At 42.5% G+C, this 18960-nt stretch overlaps 1 protein-coding gene across 2 annotated transcripts in view; it reads right to left on the bottom strand.

Moving 5' to 3' along the window:
- The window catches only part of LOC143319931 (glycine receptor subunit beta-like), a 143592-nt gene extending 130106 nt beyond the window's left edge, over window positions 1–13486 (bottom strand). Inside the window, exon 1 of one of the 2 annotated variants that reach the window (XM_076729214.1) lies at window positions 13322–13486. The gene's annotated coding sequence lies outside the window, so the exon portion shown is untranslated. The remainder of the gene's footprint in view (window positions 1–13321) is intronic. The other variant, XM_076729215.1, reaches the window with a different exon arrangement.
- Window positions 13487–18960: the final 5474 nt, after the last annotated feature.

Below are 18960 nucleotides of genomic sequence, written 5' to 3'. Positions count from 1 at the left end.
TCTACCTCCACGTCTTCTGCCTTCACATCTTCCAAATGAACAAATCTTCAAGCTGTTCATCTTCATTCCTCAGTCCTCACATGGCATGCACTGGATCAGCTTGTTGTGCTTGACGCTTTGGTCAGCTAGCCCGTGGCTGCCAGCAAACTTCTCCAGTCTCTATGCTCATTCCCACCAACTAGCATTGCACTTGCAAGTACTCCACCTCACAACTTCTCCAACTCATCAACTACTCCACTCCATCATGTATCTCCACCTCGGACTTCTTCTGTGACCCAGATATGTCCACAGAGGCTCTGATAACAAGTTTGTTAACTCACAGACAGGTCACCATCCCCAGTATCTGGTCAGCTAAGCACACTACTTATGTTTACTTATCTTTGTGAATCATATTTGAGTGTCCTGAAAAGCGCAATACAAGAATAATGTATTATTATTATTATGATTCATTATGACAGTAATAATAATGAGAATTATATTATCATTATTGTTATTATTATTATTATTATTATTATTATTATAAACACAGCTGACTCTTGCCAAGGTGACCAGTCTACTGAGGCGACACTGAGGCAAAATCCAAAAAATAATCAACTGCCTGTACCCTAGGGAAGCCACCCCTTGCATATATGGACTCCCCAAGATATACAAGGACGAAGACTTGCTCAGACCCATCAGCAACAGCATCAACTCAGTTACCTGCATTATTACCAAACATCTAGCCAACATCCTAGTGCCTCTGTTTGGCAACACTCCACATCACATCAAAAACTCCCAGGATTTTGCTAACAAGGTGGGAAATATAAAACAGTACTCAGATGAAACCATGGCATTTTACAATGTCACCTTCACTCTTCACATGCCTTCCCGTCCTGGTAGCAGTAAAGACTGTAAGGAGATGGCTTCTACAAGACAGAACCAAGGTCACTCCAGATCACATATGGACCCTGCTAGACCCTTGCATGACAACCACCTATTTCCAGTGCAAACTGGGCTTCTACAGACAGAAACATGGCTGTGCCATGGGGTCATTGGTTTCTCCAATAGTGGCCAATCTCTAGGTACATGTGCATTAGAACACAGGAGGTGGAAGCTTTCACAGATCACATCAATGCAATGGACACCAAGATCAACTTTTTATTTTTATTTATTTTTGTGAAGCATCTTTTAGTGTCCTGAAAAGCACTGTATTATTATTATTATTATTATTATTATTATTATTATTATTATTATTATTATTATGTGAAGGTGTTAAAGGAAAAAGTCTGACCTTTGGATTGTGCAATGCTCATCATCAGACTCATCATCAAAGTATACAGAAAACCCAGACACAGATCAATATTTGCTCTTTGATTCTCACCACCCACTGGGGCATAAGCTTGGGGTTGTCAGAGCCCTACACTTCATCAAGACCATGAAAAGACACAGAACAGAAATCAGTAGAAAAAGACCATAAACAGAACAATATTGACATCATTTACACTGCAGGGGCCCGTTTCACAAAGGAGGTTCAACAAACTCCGAGTCTAATCCTGAACCTTGAGTTGATCTAGCCTGAGATAGGAAACTCCGAGTTTCCGGTTTCAGAACAGGTGATTTGAGTTAGTTCAGTCAACTCAGAGTAGGTTAACTCAGGGTTAAGCGCGTGCACCACGACTATAAAAAGCCAACATCAATGGAGCCCCGATTCGACGAGTCACCATGGCGACGGGGAAGAGGAGGGCTGCGTTTTTTACCCCACTGGAACTCGAACTCTTAATGCGCTCATACGACGAATTTGAGCATGTTTTTAGAAAAAAGTGTAACACCGCTGCAGCTGCAAAAGAGAGGGAGGCGGCGTGGGGGAACATTGCTGCTCGGGTCAATGCGTAAGTTTAAATGTAGTCCTTTGCAATCACAATAATATTACAGGGGAAAACTGCTTGAATGGTAGCTCATTAATTTATTTCATGTAGGTGCAATCCCGCGGGGGAGAAGTGCACTTGGTAGCAGCTCAAGATGAAACATAAAAACATTGTTCAAACAGGTAAGACACGGCATAATTTAATGGGGGTACCTCATTTTGATCATGTGTTACATTATAAAGTAAATATTAAGTGGCTGTTTGACTGTGCAGTTGTTTTATCACCAACATAATGCTGCGCAAAGAAACGCAGCGCAACACACAATATCTGCTGGGATGTGAGAGCATGACTCTGGCTGGTAATGTTGCAAATGTAAAGACGGATTAGGTTATGTATGTAGATGATGGACTGTGATGTGAAACGGTACCGTTCAAAAACATAATTGTCTGGAAATGCCAGAACATCTATGCGCGGTCTGATAACCATCTCCCGACGAATATTTAATTCCCTGCGCAGTAATGCTGCACCTTCATCCACGGGATCGTTGTCAAAAGGACATGCCATGTTAGTGAAAAAAAGTGCCTACTGACTGATTTTTTTAAATAACAGACGGCAGAACTATGTTATCCCAAAACTCGCCTGCTGACGAATGAATGAGGAAATCAAATACCGTGTGCGGAGAGGGCGGAGACAGAGAGAAACTCGAGGTTCATTGAGAAAAACCTGGTCCCGACCAGGTTAGGTTCATAGAGTCTGTTACTATGGTAACTGAACGAGAGCTTAAGTTACCCCTCTCTGTGAAACAGGCTAGAGTTACCCCTCTTTCTCTGGTTTGAGTTACCTCCCTTTGTGAAACGGAAAACTCAGAGTTTCCTTCATTTCAGGCTTAACAAACTCGGAGTTTTCACTAAACCTGCTTTGTGAAACGGGCCCCAGGACTATCTGAAAAACTTTCAAGACGACATCCCTGTGCAATTCAAGCTCAGTTACACTCTTAGGCAGAGGCTTGTCCACCCCCACACCCAGTTTCAGTACTGTGGTATGTTCTATGTGAGTTGCCCTGAATTGATCTTTTCCAGTATCCAGATGGGATATGGACTGATAGTTGGTGAATGATGACTGTCTAGGTTACAATTACAATTACAATTAATCGTTTGGCAGACACTTTTATCCAAAGCGCAAGTGCAAAATAGACTCTAACTCCACTCAAGTTAATGAGAACTATCAGAGGCAGTGTAGGGTGTGTCATGACTCTGCCACCCTGAGGGAAAAAAATTCTTATGTTGGCATGCCTAGAGCAACTGCTGATTCAGATGCAGCTATGAATATTTGTGTTTTATTAACAAATCCAAACACACAATATCTCAAAGCCAATGATAATCACAAGAAACCATACATGTTCAAACCTGAATCGGATCCTGAAGGAGGAGAGGCTCCTATAGAACCTCAGACTCAGAGAATTCAGCAGGACGTTTCTGAATGGTTAGTCAAAAAACGTCTTTCTATTTTTTTCTCTTAAATACAAGCGATGCCTACAGTGTACAGGGAGCAGCGTGAGATGCCTGCAGTTCAGATAGTCAATGTTCACGCTAGGAAGCACCAATCCTAACCTGTAGCATACCAGAATGACAGAGAGAAGCCAGTGGCGGCTGGTGAATTTTTGTCTTGGGGGGTGCACTTAATTTACCAAAACCAAAAAGCGGAGTTGGCAACGCCGGACCACAAGAATTAATGTATATTATGTTTACAAATAGAAAGTTAAATGCAGGTGAATGTTACCAGTTAGTGAATTTGAATTTATCTCCCCAGTGTTTGATATGTTTTGCTCCAGATAAGATATAATTGGTACACACAAACCCTTAAAATCTCCTTTTCCATCATTAAACAAACCAAGAATGTATAAATATATTTTTTACTTCAAAAGTAAAAAGAGAAACAATTCATTTTCACAGCTTCCAAGAGTACCAAGTGCTTCTTCACTGGACGTTTTGTTTTAAAAAAACAATCAAACCATCAGGCTTAAAGCCCAAAGTGCTTTTATATTAACAACCTTAAATGATAATGAAAACACAGCAAATCCTCATATTTAAGACTATCAAAGCAACAAAAGTTGTCACTTTGTCTAAAAAAAATAACTGAAACCATTAGGTTTTAAGCCAAAAATGCTTGATCACGCTTGATTGGTTCCCTTGGTTTGGAATAGCAGGCAAGGGAAGCAAAATAAAGCACCTGCCTCACTGCATCCAGTTAGCCAAGACGTCTTCTCATACCAGCTCCGTGTAAAAGAGCGAGTATATCTCCTCCCTCTGTCTTCGGACTGCTGTCTAATTAAGACGTCCGGCCAGTCAGGTCCGAGCTCCTTCACTCTTAGTTTCTCCTCTCGAACGGCATCGTTTTCAGTGACTTCACTGAATTTTCTCTCTTCAGTTTCTCCTTTTTCGACTAGCTAATAATCTTGTTTGCTAATTACTCTGACACTCTGCACTCAACGTCACTCGCTTGGCAGTTTTAATTACAAGCTCGCGGGTGAACAAACCGCTCGCTCTCTGCTGCCACCCCATGGCCGGTGGTGTGTATAGCGATCAGAGGGAGAGCGGGGCGCAGGCTGACTGCACCCCCTGTCTTGTATGTTTCTTGTATTGAAGATGTTGTGTATCAATGATGCAGCAATGAAGTGAAGATGATGAAGAAGTTCTCCGCCGATACTGTCTTGTTTAAATATATAAAAGGTTTATTAAAACAAGTACAGCATCTCAGACAGCATGCCATATCTGGGTGGTTTCAGCCAATAGAATCAACACACACATACAGCATCTCAGACATGCATTATATAGGGGAGTTGTGTTGACACAACTAACACAGAAGGGTTAAAAAAGACCTAATATGGTCATGGCAGAGCATATACTGCACAACAGGAGAGGGCCTAATATAATCATGGCCTCTCAACCTTTAGGTTAAAGGTATTTACGAGCGACAAGAATCTCAAAGCCCTGGGGGGAGAATGTCCTAATGAGAAGAGCAGATACTACAAAGAGGAACAAACTGCGCATGTCAAAGTTATAACGGGAGTCAATGGGGAAAGATGTGTGCACCCTGTGGCCGGATATATGTCAGCTATTAGTAACTGTAGACAACGTAGGACATTTCTAATCTGACTATTTAGTGCAGATTTTACATTTTAGTAACTCACTTCAGACTATATTATTCATTTTGCCTTTTTAAAACATAGAATATACTTGTAAAAGTCATTTTAAAAAACATTTTATTAAAGGAAGGGCTGTGTGATTCTACATGATGTGAGACAGAGGGGGCGGCACCCTAGCGCCCTCTATCGGCCAGCCGCCCCTGGGAGAAACTCAGCTGAAAGCCTCTACCAAGGATTGCCACCCAAACAAAGCATAATTCATACCCCAAGAAGTTATATGGGCATCTAACGAAAACACAAAAATAGTGTATGGCCATTTTCTTGCATCTACTGATTTCACCACGTCACGCAAACCACATAAGCCGCACTCAGAGGACACTGCTGAGCAGAACTACTGGCCATTCACCTCATTTTTTTTATCTGTTTGTATCAGTACACATCGGCTGCAGCAGCTGGATGAAAGGCCTCCATGCATCATCGACCATCCAGGTTTAGAACCTGTCTGCCAAAATGTGCTCTCACTGCAGAGTGCATACAACACTTACAGGGCTGACTACGGTCCTTTACAGCTATGGGGGACAGAGCAGTGAGTTTATCTATAATAGTCAGCCAATGCCACAAATTCAGATCATATTTTTTCATGAACATATAGCCAAGTTTTTCCTAAGCAAATAATGTATATTACACATTTATTCAAATGAAATATTTTACAGATATACAATAAAAAGGTATTGACCACAGTCATGAATATTTATACATAGAAATACAGTTCAAGTGAAGGATTCACTGAATCCAAATTAGAAAAATGTGAATGCAGATGTTGACATTATAGAATCTGTTGACTAACATAATGTTCAATTTTCTCAGTCGTTACAGGCATTTAGTTTATAGGAGTTTTGTGAGCTTGTGCTGGGGCTTCCTTGGGAAAAAGGTACTTGTAGTCATCCTATTATGTGTTGTACTTCAGATACATCGGGAGTTTCCCAGGGAAGATACGGAGGCTTCAAACTGCCCCCCTTTGATTGAATCTTGACACATAGCTGGCGAAGACCTCCTCCTTGTCTGGATGCTCATACGGTGAACTCAAACTCAAACTCAACTTTATTTATATAGCACTTTAAAAACAACCATAGCTGAAACAAGGTTCTGTACATAAATTGGCAAAACAATATAAAAACAATAAAATAAATAAAGTAAAGTAAAAAAGGAATAAACACTAAAATAATTGTTTTATTTATGTTTTTTTTTTTTTTTTGAAACAATTGAAAACAATAAGTAAAAGCAAACCATAAAACACTAAAACAAGAGCAGAGTCTCAAACAGGGTTGAAAGCCAAGGAATGAAAGTGGGGTTTAAGACGAGTTTTAAAAATGGACAGTGACGGGGCTTGTCCAATGTGCAACGGTAGCTTGTTCCATAATTTAGGAGCCACCACAGAGAAGGCTCTGTCCCCTCTGAGCTTCCGTTTTGATCTTGGTGCCTCCAGGTGCAACAGATCAGCTGACCTGAGGCACCGAGCAGGAGCGTAGGGGTGAAGGAGCTCAGAGAGGTAAGGTGGGGCGAGACCATTTAAAGATTTAAAAACAAATAAAAGTGTCTTAAAGTGCACAGGCAGCCAGTGGAGGGAGGCCAGCATGGGAGTTATGTGCTCCCTCTTACGCACTCCAGTTAAGAGGCGAGCAGCTGCGTTTTGCACCAGCTGGAGGCGTGAGAGGGAGGACTGGCTGACTGGCTGAAAATAAAGTGCATTACAGTAATCCAGCCGCTATGTAATAAAGGAATGGATTACTGTTTCAAAGTGCTGTTGTGCAAGAAAAGGCTTCACCTAGCAGTGCCAACGGTCTTTGGAAGGAAACCTGCAGCTTGCCTGTCTTCCACTTGCGCTCAGCTTTGCGGCACTCCTGTCTAGCTTCACGAGTTCTTTCATTAAACCAGGGCTCAGATTTAGCTTTGGGCTGCAGAATATTTAATGAAGCTGCAGAGTCCAGTATGGTTCGGCAGGAGGAGTGAAACCAGGAGCTGAGCTCCTCCGTGTTAACAGAGGCAGGATGGACACAAAGCTGATCAAAAGCCACAGAGAACTGACCGGCAGTACAAGAGTTAAGATTCCGACGTCTCTGAACAGGAGCGCTAGGTTTAACCTCAGCACAGGAGAAAGCAAATTCAAACAAAACAGGCATATGATCAGAAATGACATCATCACAGATCTCCAAGTTAGACACAGATAACCCATGAGAGAGGACAAGGTCTAATGTGTGTCCATGTTCATGTGTGGGACCAGACACACACTGCACCAAATTAAAAGAGTCAATAAGGCTTAAAAAGTCCTTCACCAGAGGCTTATGAGGACAACACACGTGAATATTAAAATCCCCGAGAAGGAGAACACGGTCATACTTAGGCATAATTTCAGCCAGAAGACCAGAGAAGTCATTCACAAAGTCCCTATTATATTTGAGGGGTCGGCAGGTGATGGTGCACAGCACCAGGTCGGAGCAACCCACCTCAAATAAAATGACCTCAAAGCTGGAGAAAGAAGATGAGACGGTGCGCTGCTTACATTTAAAGTCGTTTTTGTAAACCGCCGCTGTTCCTCTTCCACGACCCGATGTCCGCGGGGAGTTAAAGTAGGAACAGTCGGTAGGTAGAAGTTCCAACAGAGTGCTGCACTCACCGGCACCGATCCAAGTCTCTGTCACACAGAGGAAGTCCAGGCCACAGGAGCTGAAGAAATCCCTCACAATGAAGGTTTTGTTCACCAGGGATCTAGCGTTCACCAAGCCAATCCTGGCGGGAGCTGGGGCCTGTGGTCCTGTGGACAGGGGAGCCCGGGGCAGCGTCCTCAGGAGTTGGTGGTTTACCCCGTGCTGAGAGAGCCGAAGAGGGCAAAGGCAGCGGGGCCGGAGTCTCTCAGATGAGCCAGTGACAGGTACCAGACAGGCATTGATGGGATCCAGGAAACGCCGGGACACAGCAAAAGGAGGGAATAATCCATGTCCTGTCTGGGAAATGGACATAGGGCATGCCAGCCGGAGTTTCAGCCTCACCAACTGACCGCCGCGTCTGCCGTGATGTCAGGGACGCTTCCGGCGAGAAGGTAGGGCCGAGGCTCGGTACAGGTGGGATCGCCGCCAGGAGTGGGGGCAAAGTATTCTGTCGACCGTGATTAAACGCAGCTAGATCTCTGACATTCTGCCCAGAGAAACAAAAGGGACTGGTGATCATACACCAACAGAGACCTGATCTGTATAGTGCAGATGGTTAAAAACAGTAAAAACACCAAACATTGCAGGAGCAGCAGACGGCCAGCCATGCACACAGGCACCATCTTCCACGTTGGCGCCTGTGTGTCAGACACGTCCGGCAGGATGTTTATCTTCAGAATCTCAGCTCTGTACGATGATGGGTCGATATAATATACCCTGTGCAATACACAGACACACATACACACACACAAAGTGAATTACTAGTATCATTAATTAGATTATTTAACAACTGTGAATTTAATGACATTTTGCACTTTGAATTTTGTAGTTTCTCAGGTATTTAAGTGTGTATATTTTGGGTTTATTTATTGTGTTGAAAGTACTGAGTTGCAGTACTTTGTGTTATGTACAATATATATATATATTTTTTTTTTGAGTGAGAAAAAAGAAGTTAACACTTACAAATGTGGCCTCAGTCTTCACTGGTTTGGCTCTGCACTCTCCCTTCCTGAACTTTGGAAAGCTCACTTTGAAAAGAGGATCCCCTGATGATGTGATGGCTTGTCCTCTATCAGCATTCTTGTCCTAATGCAGTGCATTACAACATTAGTACAACCCGTAGCCTGGACAGCTGTAACAAAAGTATATCGTTATGATAACGGGGCATACTTAGCAGTAAAACATGACAGCACTGTTACAGTGTAAATTCAAGCACAAAAGGCTGCAACAGCTCACTGCTGCACTTGATCAACAGCAGGTAACTGTAATGATGCATTGGCCTATATAAAAAGAGAGAGGTGACATCATTCTTATCTTACATGTATAGCCATGCCAACAGCTACATACAGCGTAAAAAAGGATAACTCATAAATAAACTCCAAGGGAAGAAACTCATTGCACAGAATGGTTGGCTTGGAGTGTAAATTGTACTGTGATGTAGCAGTCTCAACCATACACTCGTTTTGCACTGGGCTATGCTAGCATATTCCAGTTTAGAAAATATTTCCAAATACAATATTTTCACAAATTCCGGTAGCTTAGACCTGGCGGGGCGTCTGTATATGTATCACTTGAACGACTGGGTTGCTGGTTTGCATTTGGAGACCATACTGATTGCTAACTAGAAGCTAACGGTTAGCATTAGCTTGTGCCATATGGCAAAACACTATTTGGTTAGTTAGCTAAATTTTTGTAAATGTTGGCGTCTCCCTTGAACATGCATTACATCATTTGCAAGACCAGGAATGTGGTGTGACATACCAAAAGCTACGGTAGCAGCTAGCTGAACTTTGATGGATGAAGTCATAGTTTTGAGGCTAGCGGTTAGCCTTACATCATTCTCAATGGCAAAACACGCAAGAATTTGCACTAATCTACAAAAGAAACACACAGCTAATTATTTGTATACTTACATGTCCCCCGTCTGCAGGTATTCCAAGCAAAGTTGGAAGTGACCCCTCCTTTAGAAAAAGCCTCTCGGCTTATCCTGCCTCGTATTGACCGAGGTTGGAGAAACAGTCAGTCTTGAAGTGGTTAGCACACACCAACAGGTTTTTGCCAACTGTAGCGGGGACATTGCCTTCAAAAATGATTTCAATCCACGGCGCTTGTCCGTCCTCTACGGCTGGTAGCGATGGAGCGATTTTGTGCTCGTCTTTACAGCCAACAACAGAACACTGCATGTGGCGCCTCGACATCATGATTCGTGAAACGATGCTTTCGATAACGAAATGGCAGATGTGTGAGAAGGTAGCGCTGTATCTGGTGGGTCGATGGGAGGGGAGATGGGGAGGGGGGTGGTGGGTAGGATTATGCAAATGTGCCTGCTTCATATGTAAGAGTAGGCACCAAATTCAATCGGCTTGTTTGGAAGCTGCACGCAGGGTGCTTTCAGTTGTCCGTATGTCACTCAAAAAAGCATGGATGGTCTTATTTCACACTTTGTATGTGTGTGGCAACACCAGACACCCAAAATAACACCCCAAATCCCAGCAAAAGTTCTTTAACAAAGGATAAGATTATGAGCCCACAGCCAAGTTTATCCACCCAAGTGAAACTCATAGCATTTTGTAAACGGCCGGCAACCTTTCTACCCCAACAAGTCAGCTAACTTGTAACTTATTAGAGTACAGCTTAGGAGCCTTTGCAGCTCATTTAGAAAAAAACAGAAAAAAAAGGTTGATCTGTGTGAACTGAACTTTGAGTGTTTAATTGCAAAACATTGCCTGCAGGTGTGATAGATAATTTATTTGATTTGATATCCAGCTATGATGGTATTCTCTCAGGTGCAATAGTATTGTCCCAGGTGCAAAGTCTCAAGTGCAATACAATACATGTCACGTCAGTAGTTAGTTTTCTCATACAACTACTTGCAACAAAACTTTTTTATGGCAGTAGGATTCTTTGGCATGTACTATTTTTTATAATCTGTACAAATGTACATATACATATTGTTTTGTTTTTTTTTCCCTATCCTGTATCTTGTATCCTTCTATATTTTTATTTTGACCTGCCACTGTGCTTGCTTTTTGTAACTTGTTGGCAACTAAAACGACTAAATTTCCTTGGTGTGGGATCAATAAAGTCCTATCTTTTCTTATCTTGAATTCAATCTCACACAGCTAATTTCCTCCACTCGATCCAAAAAAATGCAGAAAAAACAAACTCCCAGATATTATCTTAACCTGTAGACCACAGCATTATCAATGTAATATTTTTTCTCCTCCCTCAAGCTCTAATCATGATGCACCTTGCTGTGCAGACAAACTTGGCACTCAGATCTTGTCATTGAAGCATTTTACTAATCTTTAAGTGTTAAATGCTCTTTGTTTTATTATTGATTCAAAAAAAGTCCAAGGGCACTGATCACAGAGCCAAGGCTGTTATTATTAGCAGCTCCATTTTTAGTTGAATGCTTACCTTTATTTTTAATTTGACCGTGGTAACAGAAAGTATCCCTGACTTGTGGAAGGCAGGTTTTGCCCAACCCTTGCGTGAAGGGGGTCAGTTAAATGAGCTGAATAATTATCAGCTATCACGCACACCAACGGCACAGCATCAAAAGCAGCTCCTCGCTGTCATTGCTGCCCAGCTCCTCGCCCTCACCACTGCCCAGTGCCATAGAGGCCTCGCAGTCAACACTTGTTCAGTTGCAGCAGTGTTCTGCTCCTGTGCTGCAATGATTCACTGATCCTGTTTTGCTGAGGCAACCTCCTTGATATGATGGTGATGTTTCATCAACCTCCTGTTTCCCTAGCTCCACTGGCTCCCCTGACAGTCTCCATGTTACTGGCTTCCAGTCCCACTCCAGTCTTGCTCATCTACTCAGCTTTTGGGCTGTCCTCCAGAGTAATTTGCCAACAAGACTCTTGTATTTAGATGTATATTTGTCATTCGACGATAGGATACTTGTATTCTGTAACCCTTTCAATATGGGATCCCTTGAAAGTAAACATATGCAGATTACAATAGTCTATGTTTTAGGACCTTAACAAAAACAATTTTGTTTTACTTGCATTTACTATCAACTTCAGATTAATAAGAGTTCTGGAGAACATTTCAAGAATGTTGTAGGTTCTCCATGGCTACTTGTACAAAATCAGCAATAAAACATTCAGTAGTGTCACCCACATAAATATTGGCTTGACAACCATTCAAAGAAGACACGACATTATTGATAAAAAAGGGTGAGGATGACCTATCCCCAGCTTATGATGACACATTTGACAAATATTACAAAATTTTTGGGAAAAAAAACAACAAAGGATGATCAATTGTATCAAAAGCTTTTGACAAATCCACAAAAAAGAAAATAATCTCTATCATCACCTTCATGTAAAGGAAACATGGGCTGATTTCCAAATATTAGGAAATTTGCCCATTGAGATAGACAGTAATCCAAATATCACTGAGTAATTAACGCATATAGGGTATATGCGTTGATTACTCAGTAATAATTGGAGGAGACAGTTTTAAAGAACTAAAATCCCATCTATCCTCTCGAGTTGAACTCAATGGCTTGCACATACAGTCATTGTCAACAAGAAGGGGTCCTGAGTACTCTTTTGTGAATGGATGTCCAGTGTGAACAAATCTCATTCTACTGAGAAATCATACAATAACAGTTGTTCACAGCTGAAGTACATTTCTTTCTAAATTATCTGAATGATAGCCACTGTAAAGGATCACCTGAGTGACTGGCAGATGTCCAGGTAGTTCGTTTCCATAAGCAAGGCTGACAACTCATGTGAGAACCAGGGTGTTATTCTGATTTTTAATTCTAAAATTTTTGAGTCAACTGCTTTGACTGTTCAGGGCTGCATCCTTTCTTGTTGTTGGCAAGCCAAAAGGATTCAGTGTATGTTGTATGTTGTGGCTTGTTAGTAGCTGGTATAGACATGAGGCTCAGCTGCAATTAAATCCCCTGGACTTATGAAAAAAACATCTTACTAACAGTGTTGTGATTAAGCTTTTTTTTTTGTTAGGGTTAAGGTTAGTTGTTGAATTTACAATCGTACACCATACATATATTATGATGTAAACCATGACCCTGTTCACTGTATCATGGTGAGTGAAACTGATAGGATGGGATAGGGAAAGAGTGAAGTATAGAGCGTGTGGGTTAGGTCGGGTGAAGGGGGTGGGGTGGGCTGAAGGACTGCAGCGTTAGAGTACACTGTCAAGATGCAATGGCACAGTTCACTGAAGCTATTGTATTGAAGCTATGATCAAACAGGCACAGTCAGACATTGTTCTCTATCTGATAGCAGGAAAACTGTAGCAACTCATGTAAATATATATTCTACAAACATAGGCACAAAATAAGGTCTCTCAAAAACATGCACACAAGGACAGAACAGCACCAAAATCCCAGCCATATAACATTGTCCTCCAGTCTGAGGTAACAAGGTCTATTACTCCCTCTGTTTTGCTCTCTTTTGCTTTCTCTCTCTCTCTCTCTCTCTCTCTCTCTCACACACACACACACACACACACACGCACACACACACAGGCGCACACACACACACACACACACACACACACACACACACACACTGCCCCATGTCTGCAATTGCAGAGAACTGGACAAGACAGAAAGAGACATTGCATATTCCTTTGATTCTTACCTCTGGTGCATCGGTTCTTCAGTTCTACTGCATTACAGGGATTCAGTGGTAAGTCAGAGATGCTGTTCTGACTAGTGTCTGACTGTATATCCTCTCTCTCTCTCTCTCTCTCTCTCTCTCTCTCTCTCTCTCTCTCTCTCTCCTCCCTCTCTGCTGTGCTGTGCTGTGTATGTCCTTTATCTGCACTGCTCTTGCTTCCTATTCCAAGCTCATCCCTGCCTGCCTAGATGGGAGCTCATTTTCAGGTTCATACTTTTATTTTTCTCATATTGTCCATTGCTGCAACACTGCTTTTCTTTTTTTGTCTTCCCATAATAGTTTTTAGCTTCCAGCTAGCTCTGCTTCTACCTTCTAGACATAAACAAAGAGAATGACTCAAAGGACTGAATTATAAGTTAAGTAATGCAGAAAATATGAAATAAACATTAAAAACAATACAGTCATGGAAAAAATTATTAGACCACCCTTGTTTTCTTCAATTTCTTGTTGATTTTAATGCCTGATACCATTAAGGTATATTACCTGAAGAATGCAATGAAGTTGTCAGCTCTCACATAGTGCCTGAAAACAAAAGAATTATGTGCAGCCACAAAGGCAGCCATCTTGGCACTGCTGGAAATTGGCATGAGTGAGAGACAGGTAGCGAACAAACTGAAGATCTCCAAGACAGTCGTTCATTACACCAAGAAAAAGCAAGCCGAACATGGTACTACCAAATTGCTAGCAGGTCGAGGCAGGAAACATCTTTCTACCCCACTAGAGGACCGTGCACTCATCCGTTCCTGTGTCAGGAATCTTCGTCAGACCTCCAGGGACCTTAAAAAATGAGTGGGCACTGTCGAGAAATGTGACTTGTTCAGCAAGGACAGTTGAAAACTGACTTCTTGAAGCTAGTCTGAAGTCACACAGGGCACGGAAGAAGCCCTTCATCAAGAAAAGGCAGAGGAAGGCCTGGATACTCTTTGCTAGGGATCACAAGGATTGGATGGTTGATGATTGGGCTAAGGTTCTCTTCAGTGATTAATCCAATTTTGAGTTGATGCCCACTCCAGCCAACTTACTGGTTAGGAGGAAGCTTGGAGAAGCCTACAAAGCAGACTGTCTTGCCCCTACAGTAAAACATGGGGGTGGATTGGTGATGATCTGGGGTTGTTTCAGTATGGGTGGAACAGGGCAAATGCAATTGTGTGAAGGGCAAATGAACCAGATCACGTACAGGGCTACTCTTGAAAAAAGTCTTCTTCCATCAGCTGATAAACTTTTTCCTGCCTCGAATGACTGGAATTTCCAACAAGACAATGCCCCTTGTCACATGGCAAGGTCAGTTAAAGCCTGAATGGAGAACCAGAACATTCGAACCTTGCCTTAGACTGCTCAATCACCAGATCTAAATCCAATTGAAAACCTGTGGAACATCATCAAACTCAAAATGGAGAACCACAAGCCCAAAAACAAAGCAAATATGTTTGAATTTTTGCAACAGGAATGGGCTGTTGTGACAGCAGAACAATGTAAGAAGCTGGTGGAGAGCATGCCAAGACGCATGGCTGCAGTCATCAAAAACAATGGTTATGCAATCAAGTACTAACTCCTGTGTGTATCATGTGACCAACAGACAGAAAAGAAAACATGGACAAGCACTGTTTTTGGCAGTACAATGCCATAGCTATTGACGTAAGAACTTAAGTGATTTTGGTTATTATCAAGAAAACCATGGAAAGTGGCTTGATATCAGCTCTTAAATTAAACTCTTATGAGCTATTTTTGTTGTTACTGTTAAATTTGTCCAAACAAATGTACCTTTAGTTGCACCAGGCATTAAAATGACCAAGAAATTGAAGAAAACAAGGGTGGTCTAATTATTTTTTCCATGACTGTATATACAAAGATGGATGAGGTAATAAACAATATATACAATGAAATTTACAATGTGCAGGTATTTTTGTGCTTTTTTGGTGGGAGGATTTCTGGGAAGATAGCATTGAATGCCAAGTCAAAATCCATAAACAGGATCCTTGCATATGTCACTGGGTAGTTGAGGTGTTACTGTTTAGTACCATGTTGACTGCAGCAGGGGTCTGTGATATCTTTAATGTGAGTCAACACCAGTCTCACAAGAGATTTCATGACCACAGATGTCAGGGTGACTGGTCTGTAGTCATTTAATCCATAGATGGAGTATTTATTATGGAGTGTTCGAAGCATGAGGGACCTGGCCAGCACAGACTTGCAGACAGGAAGGGGACATACCATCTGGGTCTGACAGCCACTTGTGCGGTCAAAAGCCTTGACTTATCTATAGCTGTGTTCTCTGCCACTACAAGCTCTAATTTACTCCAGAGCCAAAAGGTAGTTTTGTTGATGAGGAGGTTGCTAAACATATCGCTTACCTTTGGATGACCTGTCTCAGTCCATCACTGCTAGTGCTCTGGGTGGTAGCTATATGGCCACAGTCACCCACTGTACAATTCCAGTTTCAATCCACTTGTCTGGTAATCACCCCAAAAAGATCAGTTTGTGTGTCATTGCGGCTCTAAATATCCCTTTGGTGTTGGTGTTTTCCTTGGCTAAAATTGCATAGTCCTAGCATCAACTGGGCAAACAGTAAGATCATGGTCTGGAGCCCCTTTGACCAAACTGACTTCTTCTTTTGTTAAGTTTAGCTGGTCAGTTGAGGAAGACATGGCTTTCAAGAAATTAAAGGAGCTGTTTACTTCAGCTCCAGTGTTGGTGCAGCTCCGAAAAATAATTTGTGGTGGAGGTGGATGCTGTTGGTCAGGATGCTCTCAATGGTAGAAGTTGACTAGGATCTGATGAGCCAGGTTAACTTTCTTCAGTCTCCTCAGGAAATAGAGGGGCTGTTGAGCCTTCTTTATCAGGGTGGAAGAGTTGAGGGTCCAGGAGAGGTCCTCAGAGATGTCGACGCCCAGGAACTGAAAGCTGGAGACATGTTCAAACTCAGCCCCATCGATGTGAATGGGGATATGACTGCAGCCTTTGGTTTTCCTGTAGTCCACAATAAGCTCCTTGGTCTTCTTGGTGTTGAGGGTGAGGTTGATGTCACCAGCTGCTGAACCTCGTCCCTGTAGGCTGACTCGTCATTGTTGTTGATCAGGCCTATCACCGTGGCGTCGTGTGCGAACTTGATGATAGAGTTGGAGCATGGAGTCTTCGGTGAAGAGGGAGTAGAGGATAGGGCTCAACCCACAGCCCTGTGGTGTAGGTGTGGTTGTCTAACCTAACAGACTGGGGTTTGTTGTTCAGGAAGTCCAGGGTCCAGCTACAGAGGGAGGTGCTGATGCCGAGGTCGTTGAGTTTGTTGACCAGCTTGGAGGGGATGACTGTGTTGAATGCTGAGCTGAAGTCAATGAACAGCATCCTCACATAGGTTTTGTGTCCAGGTGCACCAGGGGGAGTGCAGTGCCGTGGAGATGGCATCCTCTGTCAACCTGTTTGGTCGGTGGGAAACTGATGGGGGTCCAGTGTGGGGGGAAGACAGCATTTGGGGTGGGCCATGACCAGCCTCTCGAAGAACAGGGCGGAAGTCATTGCTTTGGTACCGGCATGATGGTAGTGGTCTTGAGGCACGTGGGAACTGCTGCCTCGGTCAGTGACAAGTTGAAGATGTGTAAGGGAAATTCTCCCTGCGATCATTGAGAGTTGCTAATTCTCTGAAGAATTACAGACTCAGTGTGATGAATCAGGCCTCTTTAATGCAAGCAGCATGGAGGGAAGACTCATGCAGAGTGTTCTCTGCAGATCTCCACAGTGTCTTGACTTTTGTACTGTCTGGCAACACAGGACAACTAGTTGTCAAACACACCTGGTGTTGGTAAATCATTCCCCCAAAACAATGACCATTTGAAGATTGCACTCATCCTGTCTCTTATGGTTTAAACTATACCATAAATTTCTCAGGTACAATGAATTGCACTCCTCAGGATTTTGGTGTGATTACAACTGGTTCGGCGCCTTTAATCAGTCCTACATCATATTTGTGCTTCACCCACAAACATGATGGTACCTGATTCAACTCAGGAATTTCAGAGACGTCTCTTATGAAAGTGTGATTGCCAAAGAATGAATCAAAAAAATCTTTTACCTCTGTGGCTGTTTGGAAATCTATTTCTGGAATGGAATGAGCTCAATAGTCCACACCACATTCCCTGCAGTAGAAGAGTTTTTAGTTTCTATTTCTCTTTAGGTGGATTTGTAAGGACCTTAAATTTTATTTTCATTTATTACCACTTCAACTAGTCAAGTGTAGTTTATTCTGACGCCTGCAGGTGGACTCCTTCCTTGCCATCTCAAGTGTGAGATGGCAAAAAAGAGCCCCGAGCAGGAGAAGTTGTTAGATTATAAACAACACATTATCTTGCAAACAGGATGACCTTGTTCTGCCATCAGAACAATGTCAGCACAATAGGTACATCATAATGTGTTGTACAATCAGGACAAAATGTTCATTTAATCAGTACATAATGACATACATGGTGTCATAGTCAGCAGATTATGACACGCACACACCTAATCATATGACATGGTTTTTCATTTGGCTTTAAAATGAATGCTTATGACTGCTTGTCTGCAGGGGTACCTCAAAGGTCAGTGCTTGGACCCCTTCTGTTTTCAATATACACCACCGCACTTGGTGCAGTCACATGGCTTCTCATACCATTCATATGCTGACGATACCCTGCTCCTCCTTTCATTCCCACCAGACGAACCCACAGTCTCGGCACAGATATCGGCATGCCTTGCCAATATCTCGGCATGGAAGAAGGAACGCCACCTTCAGCTTAACCTTAACTGAGCTCCTTGTCATCCAAGCCAGTCCCTCTATACAACAACAGATCCGTATGCAGCTCGACTCAGCTCTGCTCACTCCCGCAAAATCTGCCACAAACTTGGGTGTCATGATTGATGATAAACTAACTTAAAGAGCACGCGGCCTCTGTTACTCGGTCATGCCACCAAAACTGCTCTGACCAACCTGAACTGCCTCAGTCAAGCTTATGCTCCCTCCCGCTCACTATCCTCTGCCCAGGAATGGCGCCTGGTGTTGCCAACTCAAAAGGCCCTAAGTCTCTAGCTAGACTCTTTTCTTCTGTGGTTCCTCAGTGGTGGAACAAGTTACCAAACTCCATTCGAAAAACCCCTCTATTCACTCTGTGCACTTTATGCATTACCTCATACCACTGTACCACTGCCTCGTAGCACCTATGTCCAATTGGACTAGAAATTATTGTTATGGCATTTACTCTTGTTTTCTGTCCTGTCTAATACCTCGCTTGTGATTTATAAAAATCTCATATGTATGCCGCTTTGGATAAAAACGTCTGCCAAATGACTAGTTTTAACTGCAATCGTAATTTGACTGAAGACAGATGGGACAGTCTCATACAAACATGGTAAAATGTTCAGGAAACTGGAACTTTGAGCAGGTGCTGTCATCATTTTTGCTCTTCTTGAAGGCTCACAAGTTGCCAAACGGCAGAACCATTTATATATCACTTCCACAGCCATAAAGTGTTTCTCATAACTAAAATAAAGCCAAAACAATGAAACAAAAAATAAAAAATGCTAAATATTTAAGAAGTTAAAACAGAAAAAAAAACCCTCAAAGAGTAGGTTAAAAA

The sequence above is a fragment of the Chaetodon auriga genome, chromosome 4, assembly GCF_051107435.1.
Source record: "Chaetodon auriga isolate fChaAug3 chromosome 4, fChaAug3.hap1, whole genome shotgun sequence".
Lineage (NCBI taxonomy): Eukaryota > Metazoa > Chordata > Actinopteri > Chaetodontiformes > Chaetodontidae > Chaetodon > Chaetodon auriga.
This window is presented reverse-complemented; position numbering and strand designations above follow the sequence as displayed.